An 18,744-nucleotide genomic window follows, 5' to 3' on the forward strand; every position below is an offset into this window, starting at 1 on the left:
GGCATGAAAAGTTCAGCAGATTTTTTGCGCTAAATGAATGGTTAATGTCATGGTGCAATGAGCAGAAACTGCTCTTTGTAAATAATTGGAATCTGTTTTGGGAGCGTCCTAGGCTTTTCCGTGCTGATGGCTTACACCCAAGCAGATTCGGAGCGGATCTTCTGTCAGATAACATCTCCAAAATGTTAAATACCCTTTGACTAGTAACCAAAAGTCCAAATCATAGTCTCTGCTGCACCAATTCAACTGATATAAATACTAGTGTAGAACATTGCATAGAAACCGTGTCTATTCCTCGTTTAGTGAGATCAAATAATAAATCTAATGCAGGATCTAGGAAAAATCTAATTGTTATTAAAACAGAAAATGTTGCTATTAGTAAACAAAAACTATTTCTAAAGCTAGGTCTTCTAAACATTAGATCAATCACACCTAAGGCAGTTATTGTAAATGAAATAGTCACAGATAATAGCTTCGATGTACTTTGCCTTACTGAAACCTGGCTTAAACCAAATGATTATTTCGGTATTAATGAGTCTACTCCTCCTGGATACTGTTATAAGCATGAGCCCCGTCTGATTGGCCGTGGCGGAGGTGTTGCAACCATTTATAAAGATATTCTAAATGTTACTCAGAAAACGGGTTATAAGTTTATTTCATTTGAAGTACTTGTACTAAATGTTACGCTCTTAGATGTTAGAAAAACATCCCTATTATCTCTAGCCTTGGCTACCGTATATAGACCGCCAGGGCCTTACGCTGATTTCTTAAAAGAGTTTGCAGATTTTCTCTCAGACCTATTAGTCAATGTCGATAAAGCATTAATTGTTGGAGATTTTAACATACACGTAGATAATCCAAATGATGCGTTAGGAGCTGCGTTTACAGATTTATTAAATTCATTTGGGGTCAAGCAAAACGTCACCGGACCAACACATCGTCTTAATCATACACTCGATTTAATTATATCACATGGAACCGATCCAACCGATATAGATATCATTCCACAAAGTGATGAAGTCACTGATCACTACATGGTAACTTGCATATTACGTACTGCTGTAATATGTCATGCGGCGCCGCGTTATCAACCAGGCAGAACAATCCTCCCATCCACCATAGATAATTTCTCAAATTGCTTATCTAATCTGTCTCAGCTGCTGCCTGAACCCAAACAAACAGATGAACTAGAAGAACTAACTAGCACTATGAGCACCATTCTCTCTAGAACATTGGATGTGGTTGCACCTATTAAATAAAAAAAGGTCAGAGAGAAAAATAAAGCACCATGGTATAACAATACTACGCATGTTTTAAAGAGAGAAACCCGTATTTTAGAGCGTAAATGGAAACAAACTAATTTAGAGGTCTTTAGAATCGCGTGGAAAGACAGTATGTCGCGTTATAAAAAGGCCCTAAAAGCTGCCAGGGCTGAGCACCTCCGCAAACTAATAGAAAACAACCAAAACAATCCAAGGTTTCTATTTAACACCGTGGCTAGACTAACAAATAAACAGACGTCACTCGAACAAAATATCCCGTTACAGTTCAGTAGTAATGATTTCATGAACTTCTTCACTGAGAAAATAGAAAGCATCAGAACCACAATTATAAACGTTCAATCTTCAATCGCGCCTTATAATTCAGCTTAACCCCCTGAGGTCGGCTGTATCGCCGGCGATACCAGCTCGCTTTTTTTTTATTAGTGTAAAAGAAACTCATAAATACTCTGTTGACTTTGATTTTCCATAGGAGTTTCATACATCAATCGATTCTGTTAAATGTGTATTATTTTTGTGTATACTCACAATAAAAACAAAGTGTTGTGCTTTTTGCCAAATAAAGAAAAATAAACACGAAGCGAGTTCTGCCTTCTCTCTGCCAGTGAAGTCCATTCTGAAACGCGTCCGAAAATTAACAATAACTCAGCGAATACTCAGTCAAACAGACATACAGACAGACAGGCATGAAGCTTGAATTCTCTTCTTTTAAATGAAGTCATTTATATAAAAAAACAATTATTCTCATCTTGTGAAATCTGTATTAAAAGAGAGCGATTCCAGTCGAGCTCATCTCATCTCATTACGTTATAATCGGCCCCGCCCACGGAGAGCGCGCGCTATTCAAACGCAAATGGCTGAGGCAATCCTGTGAACGCCCCCATCAGCTCGAGAAAACACACACGTTTATTTAGATCATTGTTTACACCGTCTTGCAGCGCTGTGAGGAATAATACTAATCGAAAATGTCCCTCAGAAGTGCGGGTATATCGAGGAGCGAGCTGAGGAATACAAGTAAGTTTTTTCCTTCTCACGTGAATTTCTTCACGTGGGTTTCTGTTTATGAATGAATAAACGGCACAGATGCGCGCTGTTTACCACAGCTGGCAAAGACAGTTTCAATTTAAATCGCGTGTGTGAATGAATGATGATGTTTTAGCAAACTGCATTGCTATACTGAGATAAGTAAACATCGACTGAATGTTGAAATAAAATGTAGGCTATTTGTATAAGCAACGTATTAAACTGCAAATTAACAATATGCCCTAATATTTCATGAAAACAACGTTACAGTCAGACGAAATATGAAAGACAACATTTTGTTTAGTAGATTTGGGTACAGTTTTTACTGTAGAATATACTGCCACATCAAATAAGCTTTTGTTTAGCCATTTCTATATATAAAATACGATTTTTGTCAAAAATAAAGTCATCAACTAAGATGTTAGCTGTTCCAATGTTGGTTATATTCAAACTAATGAATACATAGATAAAATGTAGGGCCTATAATCATTTTTTTTTTACAAAGAAAGAGTACACTTGAAATATTGTTGAAATTGTAATTATTGTTGTAATTGTAACCATTTTAATAAAATAGCAAAACATATTTACAAGATAGATGTAAGCAAAATCTTAAATGGTCAATATAAGTCTTCTTCTAAATATATCTTTTGTCCTTTCATTGTGGCTCAGTCAGTGTCACACCTGAGTGAATGGCTCATCATTATGCAGAGTGGGTGTATTCTAAGGTGTAAACCACTCCTCGTTCACGCCCCCTCGCATATTGGCTTTCCAAGCAAAACCTGTTTTACATCAATTTAAATCAATGTATGGTTTTATGTGAACGATAAAGCAAGACTATTTTCACATAATTTTGAAGAAAAAACTATAGGCGACGACATCCATAAGTCAAAAGTCTTATTGCCACATATTTAGTATGTGTTTTGTGGTCTTATTTCAAAATTTTTAATTTTTAGTTTTTTCGATAACCACGCATAAACATTATTCTCTCAAAAATGAAAACATGTACATACATGTGGCTCACATATTATTGTAGTCCTGTTTGTGCTATATAGAGTGAATTTACACCTTTGCCATTAATATGTTTATAAGCAACTGAAAAAAGCACAAATGTCAGGGCATGTCAGAACACCCCCAGGGCCCAAAAAAACGCTCAGACTCCAGAGGGTTAAATTATCACCCCGAAAGAACAATTACAGTGCTTTACAACTATAGAACAAAAAGAGTTAAATAAACTTATCACTTCATCTAAAACAACAACATGTTTATTAGATCCTATACCAACTAAACTACTGAAAGAAGTGTTACCTGTAGTGGAAGAGCCTCTCCTCAATATTATTAACTCGTCTTTATCTTTAGGTCATGTTCCAAGAACATTTAAACTGGCAGTTATAAAACCTCTCATTAAGAAACCACAATTAGATCATAATAATCTAGCAAATTATAGACCCATTTCAAATCTTCCATTTATGTCTAAAATATTAGAAAAAGTGGTGTCCGCTCAACTGGGATCTTTCTTGCAACAAAATGATATCTATGAAAAGTTTCAGTCTGGATTCAGACCGCATCATAGCACTGAAACTGCGCTTGTTAAAATCACAAATGATTTACTTTTAGCTTCTGACCAAGGCTGTATCTCAATACTAGTTTTACTTGATCTTAGTGCTGCGTTCGATACTATAGATCACACAATACTCTTAGATCGACTACAAAATTATACTGGTGTTCAAGGACAAGCACTAAGCTGGTTCAAATCATACCTATCTGACCGCTACCATTTTGTCTATTTAAATGGAGAAAAATCGATCATAACTCCAGTAAACTATGGAGTGCCGCAGGGATCTGTATTAGGCCCTCTGTTATTTTCAATATATATGATGCCACTTGGAAATATTATAAGGAAACATGGAATTAGTTTCCATTGTTATGCTGATGACACTCAAATATATATTTCATCACGGCCGGATGAAAACGCTACATTTTCCAAATTGACAGAGTGTGTTAAAGATATAAAAGATTGGATGACGCGTAATTTTCTTTTATTAAATCCAGACAAGACAGAGGTAATACTTATCGGTTCAAAAAACCGCCCACAAAACCTCGCACAATACAACTTTAACATCATAGGATGTCCTGTTACTTTATCCTCTACAGTAAAAGACCTGGGTGTTATACTCGATTGCAACCTGTCTTTTGAAAATCATATTTCATATGTTACAAAAACAGCCTTTTTCCACCTTAGAAACATTGCTAAGCTACGTAATATGCTATCAGTTTCTGATGCAGAAAAGTTAGTTCATGTATTCATGACCTCGAGACTGGATTACTGTAATGCTTTATTAGCTGGTTGTCCTGCATCCTCAATAAACAAGCTACAGTTAGTCCAAAATGCCGCCGCTAGAGTTCTTACGAGATCAAGAAAATATGATCATATAACACCGATTTTATCATCACTGCATTGGTTACCTATAAAGTTCCGTATTAATTACAAGGTATTGCTACTGACTTATAAAGCCCTAAACGGCTTAGCTCCAGTCTATTTAACGGATCTTCTATCGCCCTATAATCCATCGCGCTCTTTAAGATCACTAAATTCAAGGCTTTTGGTCATACCTAGGATATCCAGAACCACCAAAGGAGGGAGAGCATTTTCACATTTGGCTCCAAAACTCTGGAATAGTCTTCCTGATACTGTTCGTTGCTCAGACTCGCTCTCCCAGTTTAAAACTAGATTAAAGTCGCATCTCTTCAGCCAGGCATTTATATAATCCTACAGTTCAAACTACAATCCGGCCTCTATCCAATGCCAGAGGAGAACTGGCCCCCGACTGAGCCTGGGTTCTCCCAAGGTTTTTTTTTCTCCATTAAGGCACCTGATGGAGTTTTAGGACACCATTAGGTCACTTGATGGAGTTTTTCGGTTCCTTGCCACTGTTGCCTTTGGCTTGCTCAGTTGGGGATATTTTGGGGATATTTAATTTAATTTTATCAATCAATAAATTCCTCTTGAAACAAACTTTGTTGTATTATTTTAATTTAATACTGTGAAGCTGCTTTGATGCAATCTGTATTGTGAAAAGCGCTATACAAATAAACTTGGCTTGACTTGACTTGACACACAGGCAGTTGAACGGGGGGAAAAACGCAAGATCTAGAGACATATCATTTATAAGTTGAACTTATTTTAACTTAAGCTCCACGTTTTTGGAATGCCGTGCCATGAAGTGAGACACGAGCCAGATCGATTATCGATTAAAGATGTCTGTCTTGTGTTTACACTGAAAACCATGGAAAAGCAGCGCGGTGGAATGGAAAAACACGGTCTGTATGAACAAGAAAACTAAGACATGTCAGATCAACTATAACCATAGTGATAGTGACTAAAGTAATATCAAAGATGGCGACGTAAATAAAAATTTAAGGTCTGATCATACTTGACGCGATGCTTCCAACAGATCTAGATTAATGTGATGTGTGGCTCCGCCCCATTCTTACTCTGATTGGCTCAGTCGTCTTTCATAGGCATGCATGATAGGAAATGTGTTCAGAGTTGTCTTCACTATAATGCACAGAAGATACAACTTTAGCCTACATCCCACAATGGCAAGAGAATTGAATTGTGAAATCAGGGCTCTTAAGTGTCACTCATTTCGGTCTTTTGTCACGCACTCCCGCCACACATTGTATTTCTCACGCGGAAAAACTATTTTGTGTTATGTGATAAGTGTTTGTGTATAATCCCACATAGCAACATTGTGTCGGCCCAGATCCGGCACGCGTGGAAAGATGATCTGGCCCACATGCAGCGTGGAATTACGGCAATTTCTCTTCAGTTGATTTCATCTGAGGCTGTGGCTGTAGTCAGTTGTAGTTCTTGTGCTTCTGCTCGTCTCTTTTTTCTGTTCTCTTCTTTCTTTCAGTGATTCTTTTTGTTAACAGGCTGAGATGACTTCATATTTAATATACACAGATTTTGTGGCTCAGATAAGGTCCAGTTCTGGTTTATTTCTTTGCTCTTGGCTGACATGTGGCATTGCTATGGCCTGCTTTTGGCCCAGATTTGGCAAACAGGAGTGGCCCACCCAAGAGCCGTAATTCCACGCTGCATGTGGGCCAGATCATCTTTCCACGCGTGCCAGATGTGGGCCGGATCTGGGCCGACACAATGTTGCTATGTGGGTATATGTTTATATGAATGATGTCATTCAGATGAACCAATTTAAGACCAAATGTGGGTTTAATGGGCTTTAAAGAGCACAGCATTAAGATTATTTAAAGTAATTAATAATTATTGTTTATTATTAAATATATTATTTAATTGTTTTTTTTCTGACAATCACTACGTGAAAAGAAAGTATGCAAATTGGCACAACAAGGGTCAAAAGGGCAATATTTGACACAAGAGTCATATTTGCCAGAACAACTGAATGAATAAATATAATTTTTTGGTAGTACAATGTTCTAATATTTAATTGAATTTTTTTTATAGAAGTAATATTTTATTGAAATTGCTTGTCCTCTCATTATGGACACTAATGTCATTATTAGATCATACTGACACCAAGTGGTCGAATATTCAGGTTAAACTAGTAGGCTACAATACTTTTGAATGGTGCATGTTGTCTCTAGTTATGATGATCAGTGTTGGTGAACTGATGAAAAATAGTTATTCTTATTCTGACATGTTTATGTTTTCTAAACTGCCCTAAATCTCTTTGAAGATCTAGAGTATACATTTGTTGGTGTCTGCTAATTGCTAAATGAATAAATGTAAGTGTTGGACTGAACTTATTCAATAAAGATGTCAATAGAGGGAGCTGCAGACACTGTATTTCATAGAGAGGAGGAGCAAATGAGTGTGTGTGAGAGAGAGAGAGAGAGAGAGAGAGAGAGAGAGAGAGAGATATTTTGAAAAAAAAATCTTTATTCACAAAATCACTTTGCAATTAGTTATTTTTTTAAACTTACAAAATTAAATAAAAAAATAAAAAATAAAAAATTGTACACAAAACATCACAACTACACAATTTCAAATCAAAAGTAGCAAGATCACACATAGCTTTGTTAAATCTAAAATCAATCAAAATTATTGCTCTAAGTAAAGACTTAAAAAACAACAATAACAAGTTAATAAATAAATAAAGTGTAGTGCTAATTCTTGAGAAGACAAAGGCATGGCAGTGTGGAGGAGTTCATTAGTCTGACCGCATCTGGGTAGAAGCTGTTCTTCAGCCTGGTGGTCCTTGCCTGGATGCTACGCAGCCTTTTGCCTGAGGGGAGGAGGGAAAACAGTCTGTGTGCAGGGTGGGTAGAGTCCCTCATGATGCAGGTTGCTCTGTCCCTGCATTGGCTTGTGTACATGTCTGAGAGGCCTGGTAGGTTGCAACCGATGGTCCGTTGTGCAGACCTTACCACCCTCTGCAGAATCTCTTTTTCTGCCACTGTGCAGCTTCCATACCACACAGTGATGCAGGAGGACAGGGTACTCTCCACCACGCACCTGTAGAAGGAGCTGAGGATGCTAGTGTCCAGCTTTGCCTTCTTCAGCTTCCTCAGGAAATATAGGCGTTGATGGGCTTTTTTAAGGGTGGTCAAGGTGTTTTGGCGCCAGGTGAGGGTGTTGGAGATGTGTACTCCAATGTATCTGATGCTGGACACTGAGGGGGGGCAGTGCCCTTCTTGCGAAAATCCACAATCATTTCCTTGGTCTTGTTCGTGTTCAGAATGAGGTTGTTCTCCTTGCACCACAGCTCTAGTCCATCCACCTCCTGCCTGTATGCTTACTCGTTCCCTTTAGTGATGAGCCCAACCACCGCAGTGTCGTCTGCGAACTTCACTATGACGTTGCTATCGTAGTGAGCTCTGCAGTCATGCGTGAGCAGTGTGTAGAGCAACGGGCTGAGGACGCAGCCCTGGGGGAGCCAGTGTTGAGGATGATGTATGATGATGTAATGTTATTAACTCTTACAGACTGGGGTCTGTTGGTCAAGAAGTCCAGAATCCAGTTGCAGAGTGATGGAGCTAGACCTAGTGCTGCCAGTTTATTCACCAGTGTCTGTGGGATGATTGTGTTAAATGCAGAACTAAAGTCCAAGAAGAGCAGCCTCAGATAGGAATCCTTGTTCTCCAGGTGTGTGAGGGACTCGTGGACCACAGCAGCGATGGCGTCAGCCGTCGAGAGGTTTCCCCTGTAGGCATACTGGTGATGGTCAGCTGTTATGTCGATGGACTTTTTAATGTGTGACATAACCAGCCGCAACCACAACTTTCTATTCGTTGAAATCTTACACAACAAAATGCACACAAATGCCCTGCTTGATATACAGCCACTTTAAACATATTCGGTAAAAAAATAAAATAAAATAAAAACCTATACGAGTGTGGATTAGAACCCAGGACCTCTGACACGCTTGGCAAAAGTTCTACTACTAGACCATTGCAGTACACAAATGTGAGATAAGTATCAATGCATTTAATCACGTGGAAATTCTCGATACTAACAATATTAGTAGATCTCGAATGACAAATGTACCCAAAATGACCCAATGTACTATTGAAATTGATTTCTGGACATCGTAATGTTATTTTTCCAGAAAATTGTTATTGTACACAAACATGTATTGTATCTGCCCACCCATGTCGATGACATCAGCGCGGGCTAGCCGTCGACACATCGCTGGGTCTCTGGGGCGTTCTGTCATATGCATCACAATTTGATTGGCTGATAAAACACGTCAGTCAAAGTTATGATCAAAATGGGAAATGGCAGCTTCAACGGAAGGCTAGCTATACTACTTGTGCTGGTCCACGGAGCTGCATTTAGATGACGTACTGTATGGAAAATCCAGCTCAGACTCACAAAAAATAACCATATTATTTCTGGAAATATAATTGTAACGTACTGATAGACAGTAATTTAATTTAGACATGTTCAGACACACATTAATTGAATTTTAGAAAAAAAAAAAATGTATTTTGACAGGGCCAGCAGAGAAGGCCCTGCTGGCTCTGACGGCACACCACTGCCTTTAACTTAGCAAGCAGCCCTGCTCTTTTACCCCTCTTCTGTTTCCTTGTACACCGCCTCCTCTTTCCCCTGTAGTGGAGTAGTCTGTTCCTCCATGCTGCTGCCCTCAACAACTGCAGTCTAACCAACATATATTTAGAAAGCCAACCCTTGAGAGTTTTTAGTTCAAGACTCAATTAACCAGACTGTCAGGGGAGGATTTGGAGAAGATTCAGAGAAGCCAAACAAGATTCTCATCAAATATTTTATTGCCCTGTAAACACCCATTTACAGTCTCTGACTAATGTCTGGCGAGGAGAACTGGCCCATTCATGCTCTTTTCATTTAAATCGACCAACCTTTCACACCTCTGCCAGTATGAGACTTGATCTTCATTATTCTTTTATCCTTATTCTTTTGTGTGAATTCAGCCATTATAGCCTTTCTTCTGGCATAATGCTTGGCCATCGACACCTAATGTAACCCCCTAAACACGAATAATCCCCATTAACTTAAGTCTTGTTAGAAAACAAACAACAAAAAACTAGTATTTTGGAACTTTAAATGCGAATTCTTTAAAATATATACACTCACCTAAAGGATTATTAGGAACACCTGTTCAATTTCTCATTAATGCAATTATCTAATCAACCAATCACATGGCAGTTGCTTCAATGCATTTAGGGGTGTGGTTCTGGTCAAGACAATCTCCTGAACTCCGAACTGAATGTCAGAATGGGAAAGAAAGGTGATTTAAGCAATTTTGAGCGTGGCATGGTTGTTGGTGCCAGACAGGCCGGTCTGAGTATTTCACAATCTGCTCAGTTACTGGGATTTTCATGCACAACCATTTCTAGGGTTTACAAAGAATGGTGTGAAAAGGGAAAAACATCCAGTATGCAGCAGTCCTGTGGGCGAAAATGCCTTGTTGATGCTAGAGGTCAGAGGAGAATGGGCAGACTGATTCAAGCTGATAGAAGAGCAACTTTGACTGAAATATCCACTCGTTACAACCGAGGTATGCAGCAAAGCATTTGTGAAGCCACAACACGCACAACCTTGAGGCGGATGGGCTACAACAGCAGAAGACCCCACCGGGTACCACTCATCTCCACTACAAATAGGAAAAAGAGGCTACAATTTGCACAAGCTCACCAAAATTGGACAGTTGAAGACTGGAAAAATGTTGCCTGGTCTGATGAGTCTCGATTTCTGTTGAGACATTCAGATGGTAGAGTCAGAATTTGGCGTAAACAGAATGAGAACATGGATCCATCATGCCTTGTTACCACTGTGCAGGCTGGTGGTGGTGGTGTAATGGTGTGGGGGATGTTTTCTTGGCACACTTTAGGCCCCTTAGTGCCAGCTGGGCATCGTTTAAATGCCACGGCCTACCTGAGCATTGTTTCTGACCATGTCCATCCCTTTATGACCACCATGTACCCATCCTCTGATGGCTACTTCCAGCAGGATAATGCTCCATGTCACAAAGCTTGAATCATTTCAAATTGGTTTCTTGAACATGACAATGAGTTCACTGTACTAAAATGGCCCCCACAGTCACCAGATCTCAACCCAATAAAGCATCTTTGGGATGTGGTGGAACGGGAGCTTCATGCCCTGGATGTGCATCCCACAAATCTCCATCAACTGCAAGATGCTATCCTGTCAATATGGGCCAACATTTCTAAAGAATGCTTTCAGCACCTTGTTGAATCAATGCCACGTAAAATTAAAGGGATAGTTCGCCCAAAAATGATATTTAGCCCATGATTTACTCATCCTCAAGCCGTTCGAGATGCATATGTCAATCTTTTTTCAGACGAACACATTTTCAGTTATTTAAGAAAATGTCTTAGATCTTTCAGTGGTTTTAGTGTGAAGCAATGGGGTCCAGCTCGTTGAAGTCCGAAAATGAGCATGCATCCTTCACAAAAGTAATCCATCCGGCTCCAGGGGGATAAACGAAGGCCTTCTGAGGGTAATCCGTGCGGTTTTGTCGTAAAAATATACATATTTAAAACTTTATAAACGAAAATAGCTGGCTTCCGGTAGCTGTCGACGCGCGTTCACAGAGATGGATGCTGGCGTATGACGTAGGACGTAGCGTAGGAAGCGTCGTGATGTAGAACGTAGACTTTCACTTTGTTATCATGGATGTCTTTATTTTTTTTTATTTTTTTTTTTGCTGCTTACATAAACTTTCTTTTTTAGGACACAATAGTGATCCAAAACCTCTCCAGCTCATGAGCACCACTTACTGGTCAGAGCAGAATCAACAGAAGTATTTATTTTATTTAATTGATTTTAAGAATTACAATTACAGTCCGGGGGGTACAACGAGTAAAGCAGATAAACAAACATAAAAGACATACATAAACAGCGACAAATTTAAAAGTTAAACAAAGTCTTTAGGAGTAACTGGAATATTATATTTAGAAAGGAATTCAGAGTAGGTCAACATAAGACCTTCATTGTTATACAGTTGTCTAACAAAAATTATATCATTACAAAACCAATTCATAATAAATAAAGATTTAGATTTATACAGAATGTGCTTATTATTCCAGATCAAACATCTGTTTGGAGAGAAATTGTGTTTATAGATTCAATTCCAGGAAAGAAGCATTTGTTTATGAAAGTTAGACAGTTTTAAAGGAAGCTTGGTAATACTGTAGTCACAAAGCAAAAGAAATTGGAGACCACCAACTTGGGACCTCAATTTTCAGTTGAGTTCATAACCACAGATTTTTTTATATAATGGGTTTTATTTTTATCAATACTTTTACAAGTATTATCATTAACTGCTAATGAGAGCGCTGCATATGTAAGTCTTGAGATGCCCTCTGCCTTTGTGATCAGTACTCTCCCCCTCAAGGATAGGTCTCTCATTAACCACTGATTTATTATTTCATCTTTAATGGGAATATTACAAATTGACAGAAGATTATTGTTTTTAAGAGACATTAATTCACACTTGTTTAAATTCAGGAGTTTACCATACTCAATAGACTGTAAGAAAATATTTAAAAGGAGCAAGGAAAGGATTTAAGAAAAGGAGCAAGTTCTTCTGAAAAGGTTTTATAGAATTCAGAGTTTAAACCATCTACACCAGTGGATTTATTAAATTTAAGCTCTGTAATAGCTTGAAGGACTTATTTTATACATATAGAACTATCACAATGTTCTTTTTGATCTTCATTTATAGTTTTCGAATTAGTAAGACTATCTATAAAAACAGAGGAATAAATTTAATTAAATCCTGATTTATAAAGAGTGCTATAAAAGGTTGAACAGTAATCTGCAATCACCTTTGAATCATGTGTTAGCGTACCATTAATATTCAAATGCACAATTGTATTTGTTTTTGCATGGAATTTTTCTTATTGAAAGAAATATGCCGAATTCTGTTCACCTTTTTCCAACCATCTCTGTCTAGATCTAAAGCCCCCTCTGCCTTATATATTTTATAAATATCATGTAATTGGCTTTGAAGCATATGGAAGTAAAATAATGTCAAATGTTTTTGAAACAAAAAAGCCTGTTGAATTGCACTACTTAAAAAAAAAATAGACATGGCATACATGCTTGCATTTTAATTCATTGTATTTTTAGGACTTGCATTTTTATGGGCTGAAATTCAACATTGGTTGAATATTTAAGCTGTGAATATTTCAATTAAAAACATTTCAAACACATTTTCATTATTAAAAATTCAATAATCCATATTCACCTTTCATATTTCACTTCCAAAATATTCAAACTGTTTAAAAATACAACCTATAATATTCAACAGACAATTTTCGGTCCATTTTATTTCGCTTTGCAAATTCGCTTCCACAAATTCAGTGGTTCAAATTCGACAGTAAATTCAACATTGACATCCAGGAACTGCAGGAAAAGCAGTAGATTACCAAGCATACTCTCCATCTGCTGTTAGTCGACCTCACCAGCAGGGGGTGCAAAAGCGCGTGTTGTTGACAAAGACCAGCAACAGTTAGACCAAGCCATTCATTCATGAAAATCATTGTCTGTGTCAGTATATATGCGGAAAAGATGATAAAGACACAAAAGCTGTGTTTATGTTTCATTCAATAACTTCATTGTTATACTTTCCCTGTGTAGTCTACATGTTTATCAGCTTTCTCTACCATGAACGGGATTATATTCGGTTTCCCTCAATACCTCATACTCAAGGATGCTCCTTCCGTCGGGACAAAACGCTTAACGTAGCTTATGGACTAATATATGAAATACCAAACTCGCACCTTATTGGGGATGAAGGCTCTAGGCTACTATATAGGCTACAGGCAAGCAGATGGACTCAGAATATATATATATATATATATATATACAGGTGCTGGTCATACAATTAGAATATCATCAAAAAGTTGATTTATTTCAAGAATTCAACTTAACAGGTGAAACTAATATATTATATAGACTCATTACATGCAAAGTGAGATATTTCAAGCTTTTATTTGTTATAATTTAGATGATTATGGCTTACAGTTTATGAAACCCACAAAATCAAAATCCCCAAAAATTTGAATATTACATGAAGTCACACAGTAATTGCACAGTAATACCATGGTCATTGAACCAGGTTTTTGTTCTTTTGGCAGTGTGGGCAGGTGCAAATCCTGCTGGAAAATGAAGGAAGTATCCTCCGATGACCCCTTCGGGGAAAGGGAGGAGTAAGAAAAAGTCAGACCCATCTGCCTCCTATCCTGGGGTGGATGAAGGGGCTGCAGAGACCCCAGAGGCGGTTATTCCCAAACCGCCTCGCACTCGACAGCGCAGGAGGAGGAGGGCTCCTGTTCCTTCCCTTAGCCCGGTGGTCCCAAGCCCGGTGGACCTGGAGGACCCGACTTCAGTGGTCCCAGGCCCGGTGGTCCAGGAGGACCCAACTTTGGTAGTCCCAAGCCCGGTGGTCCAGGAGGACCCGACTTCGGTGGTCCCATGCCTGGTGGTCCAGGAGGAGCCGACTTCGGTGGTCCCTGACCCAGTTGTCCCAGAGCTTTCCACCATCAGTCCTGCCATGGCCAAGAGGGTTATCTTCAATTTCTATGCATTGGCCGTTCTGCATGCATGGAGGAAGCACATGGGTTCTGCCGATCCAGAGACTGTTCAAGTCACGTCTGCCGATCCAGAGACTGTTCAGGTCACGTCTGCCGAGCCTGTGTCTCCGGACAAGATGGCCGCCACTGAGCCAGTGTCTCCGGACAAGATGGCCGGCACCGAGCAAGTGACTCCGGACAAGATGGTCGCCGCCGAGCAAGTGTCTCCGGACAAGATGGTCGCCGCCGAGCAAGTGTCTCCGGACAAGATGGCTGCCGTTGAGCCGGTGTCTGTTCCTGTGCCTGAGCCGGTGTCTGTTCCTGTGCCTGAGTCGGTGTCTGTTTCTCTGCCGTGGCCACCTGACGGGTCGTCTCCGCCGTGGCCGCCCGATGGACTGTCTGTCCCGCCCTGGCTGGCCGATGGACTGCCTGATCCGCCCTGGCCGCCCGATGGACTGCCTGATCCGCCCTGGCCACCTGATCCGCCCTGGCCGCCCGATGGAATGTCAGATCCGCCCTGGCCACCTGATAACTGGTCTGCTCCGCCCTGGCTCAGCCCTCCCGTCCCTCCCGTTCGTCCCGTCCCTCCCATCCCTCCCATCCCTCCCATCCCTCCCATCCCTACCATCCTTCCCGTCCCTCCTGTCCCTACTGTCCTTCCCATCCCTCCCGTCCCTACCTGGTCACCTAAGACTTTCTGACCCGCTAGGCAGGTACTGACCGGGCTGGCTTCCCTCCCTTCCCTCCCTTCCCTCCCTTCCCTCCCTCTCCTCCCTCCCTCTCCCTCCCTCTCCTCCCTCCCTCTCCCTCCCTCTCCTCCCTCCCTCTCCTCCCTCTCTTTGTTTTTTTGATCTGCCTGTCTTGTCTGTGGTTGTCCTTCAGTCTTGTTCCGGTCTTGTTTTTGGTGTCTCTCTTTGGGGACACCAGATGGCGTCCCTTTAGAGGGGGGGTAATGTCAGAGTTCTGTCACTTCTGTTTGGGTTTCATCTTGGGTTGGTGACAGAGCTCTGGCATTCCCAGTTTGTCATGTGTTTGTGCATATTCTGGTTTGTTGTGAGCGCATGGCTTGTCATGTATTTCCTTGTGCCATGTGCTCTCCTGTCAATTGTCTAGCCCCTCCCACCTTGTTACCTGATTAGTGATTTATTTGCCCCACCTGTTTTCCTCGTTACCCTCTTTTGTTGCTTCCCTATGTGTTTGCAGTCCTGGGCTGGTTCGTTGTCCATGTTTCCCTTGTGTTTCCTGTTCCCGCCTACGATCTCTCTTGTTTTCCCCCACGGGATAGTTATTGTTTGTAGTTTTGTTTTATTTCTTTTGTTAATAAATACCTATTTGTTTCTGACTTGAGTCCTCGCTGCTTCCACCTACCCATTCCGTGACAGCGAGGTGGCCATCGGTCAAGGGAGTTGTCTAAGGTGATATCAAAATCTCCAATAATAAGAAGTGAATTTTGGAATTTAGATAAACAGTGTGTAATACGACTCTCTAACTTTTTGAGTAGAGCATCATTTTCAATTTTAGAATTGTACCCATAAAAATGTATAATAATTATAGTAACCAGATCTAGTTTAATAATTAAAATAATGAAATGACCAAGGGGATCCCCCTCAGTAAATAAAATGTCCCCAGAAAATTAGTTTTTTTTAAATTGCAACACCAGCTGTACGCTCAGACCTTATCACGGATGTCCAGAATGAGGAAGTGTACACAGGATGCGTTTACACTAAATCTATTACACTAAATTTCTGCATAAAGGCCTATAGTGTGGAGTTATGATAATCTACACTGCGAGGTGGCCATCGGTCAAGGGAGTTGTCTAAGGTGATATTAAAATCTCCAATAATAACAAGTTAATTTTGGAATTTAGATAAACAGTGTGTAATACGACTCTCTAACTTTTTGAGTAGAGCATCATTTTCAATTTTAGAATTGTACCCATAAAAATGTATAATAATTATAGTAACCAGATCTAGTTTAATAATTAAAATAATGAAATGACCAAGGGGATCCCCCTCAGAAAATAAAATGTCCCCAGAAAATTAGTTTTTTTTTTAAATTGCAACACTCAGACCTTATCACAGATGTCCAGAATGAGGAAGTGTACACAGGACGCGTTTACACTAAATCTATTACACTAAATTTCTGCATAAAGGCCTTTAGTGTGGAGTTATGATAATTAACATTGCGAGGTGGCCATCTGTCAAGGGAGTTGTCTAAGGTGATATTAAAATCTCCTATAATAACAAGTGAATTTTGGAATTTAGATAAACAGTGTGTAATACAACTCTCTAACTTTTTGAGTAGAGCATCATTTTCAATTTTAGAATTGTACCCATAAAAAATTATAATAATTATAGTCACCAGATCTAGTTAATAATTAAAATAATGAAATGACCAAGGGGATCCCCCTCAGAAAATAAAATGTCCCCAGAAAATTTGTTTTTTAAAATTGCAACACCAGCTGTACGCTCAGACCTTATCACGGATGTCCAGAATGAGGAAGTGTACACAGGACGCGTTTACACTAAATCTATTACACTAAATTTCTGCATAAAGGCCTTTAGTGTGTAGTTATGATAATTTACACTGCGAGGTGGCCATCGGTCAAGGGAGTTGTCTAAGGTGATATTAAAATCTCCTCCTACTGTATAATAACAAGTGAATTTTGGAATTTAGATAAACAGTGTGTAATACGACTCTCTTACTTTTTGAGTAGAGCATCATTTTCAATTTTAGAATTGTACCCATAAAAATGTATAATAATTATAGTAACCAGATCTAGTTTAATAATTAAAATAATGAAATGACCAAGGGGATCCCCCTCAGTAAATAAAATGTCCCCAGAAAATTAGTTTTTTTTAAATTGCAACACCAGCTGTACGCTCAGACCTTATCACGGATGTCCAGAATGAGGAAGTGTACACAGGATGCGTTTACACTAAATCTATTACACTAAATTTCTGCATAAAGGCCTATAGTGTGGAGTTATGATAATCTACACTGCGAGGTGGCCATCGGTCAAGGGAGTTGTCTAAGGTGATATTAAAATCTCCAATAATAACAAGTTAATTTTGGAATTTAGATAAACAGTGTGTAATACGACTCTCTAACTTTTTGAGTAGAGCATCATTTTCAATTTTAGAATTGTACCCATAAAAATGTATAATAATTATAGTAACCAGATCTAGTTTAATAATTAAAATAATGAAATGACCAAGGGGATCCCCCTCAGAAAATAAAATGTCCCCAGAAAATTAGTTTTTTTTTTAAATTGCAACACTCAGACCTTATCACAGATGTCCAGAATGAGGAAGTGTACACAGGACGCGTTTACACTAAATCTATTACACTAAATTTCTGCATAAAGGCCTTTAGTGTGGAGTTATGATAATTAACATTGCGAGGTGGCCATCTGTCAAGGGAGTTGTCTAAGGTGATATTAAAATCTCCTATAATAACAAGTGAATTTTGGAATTTAGATAAACAGTGTGTAATACAACTCTCTAACTTTTTGAGTAGAGCATCATTTTCAATTTTAGAATTGTACCCATAAAAAATTATAATAATTATAGTCACCAGATCTAGTTAATAATTAAAATAATGAAATGACCAAGGGGATCCCCCTCAGAAAATAAAATGTCCCCAGAAAATTTGTTTTTTAAAATTGCAACACCAGCTGTACGCTCAGACCTTATCACGGATGTCCAGAATGAGGAAGTGTACACAGGACGCGTTTACACTAAATCTATTACACTAAATTTCTGCATAAAGGCCTTTAGTGTGTAGTTATGATAATTTACACTGCGAGGTGGCCATCGGTCAAGGGAGTTGTCTAAGGTGATATTAAAATCTCCTCCTACTGTATAATAACAAGTGAATTTGGGAATTTAGATAAACAGTGTGTAATACGACTCTCTAACTTTTTGAGTAGAGCATCATTTTCAATTTTAGAATTGTACCCATAAAAATGTATAATAATTATAGTAACCAGATCTAGTTTAATAATTAAAATAATGAAATGACCAAGGGGATCCCCCTCAGAAAATAAAATGTCCCCAGAAAATTAGTTTTTTTTTTAAATTGCAACACTCAGACCTTATCACAGATGTCCAGAATGAGGAAGTGTACACAGGACGCGTTTACACTAAATCTATTACACTAAATTTCTGCATAAAGGCCTTTAGTGTGGAGTTATGATAATTAACATTGCGAGGTGGCCATCTGTCAAGGGAGTTGTCTAAGGTGATATTAAAATCTCCTATAATAACAAGTGAATTTTGGAATTTAGATAAACAGTGTGTAATACAACTCTCTAACTTTTTGAGTAGAGCATCATTTTCAATTTTAGAATTGTACCCATAAAAAATTATAATAATTA

At 39.0% G+C, this 18,744-nt stretch overlaps 2 protein-coding genes across 2 annotated transcripts in view; one reads left to right on the top strand and one right to left on the bottom strand.

The window, feature by feature from the left end:
* LOC309493673 (adhesion G protein-coupled receptor E3-like) overlaps positions 1 to 18,744 on the top strand; it is an 86,278-nt gene that overhangs the window by 25,382 nt on the left and 42,152 nt on the right. The window lies entirely within an intron of this gene.
* The window catches only part of LOC309493687 (piggyBac transposable element-derived protein 4-like), a 203,653-nt gene continuing 188,394 nt past the window's right edge, over positions 3,486 to 18,744 (bottom strand). Inside the window, exon 3 of the mRNA XM_082162884.1 lies at positions 3,486 to 4,555. The gene's annotated coding sequence lies outside the window, so the exon portion shown is untranslated. The remainder of the gene's footprint in view (positions 4,556 to 18,744) is intronic.

This window comes from Leuciscus leuciscus, assembly GCF_965113295.1.
Source record: "Leuciscus leuciscus genome assembly, chromosome: 3".
In the NCBI taxonomy this organism is placed as follows: domain Eukaryota; kingdom Metazoa; phylum Chordata; class Actinopteri; order Cypriniformes; family Leuciscidae; genus Leuciscus; species Leuciscus leuciscus.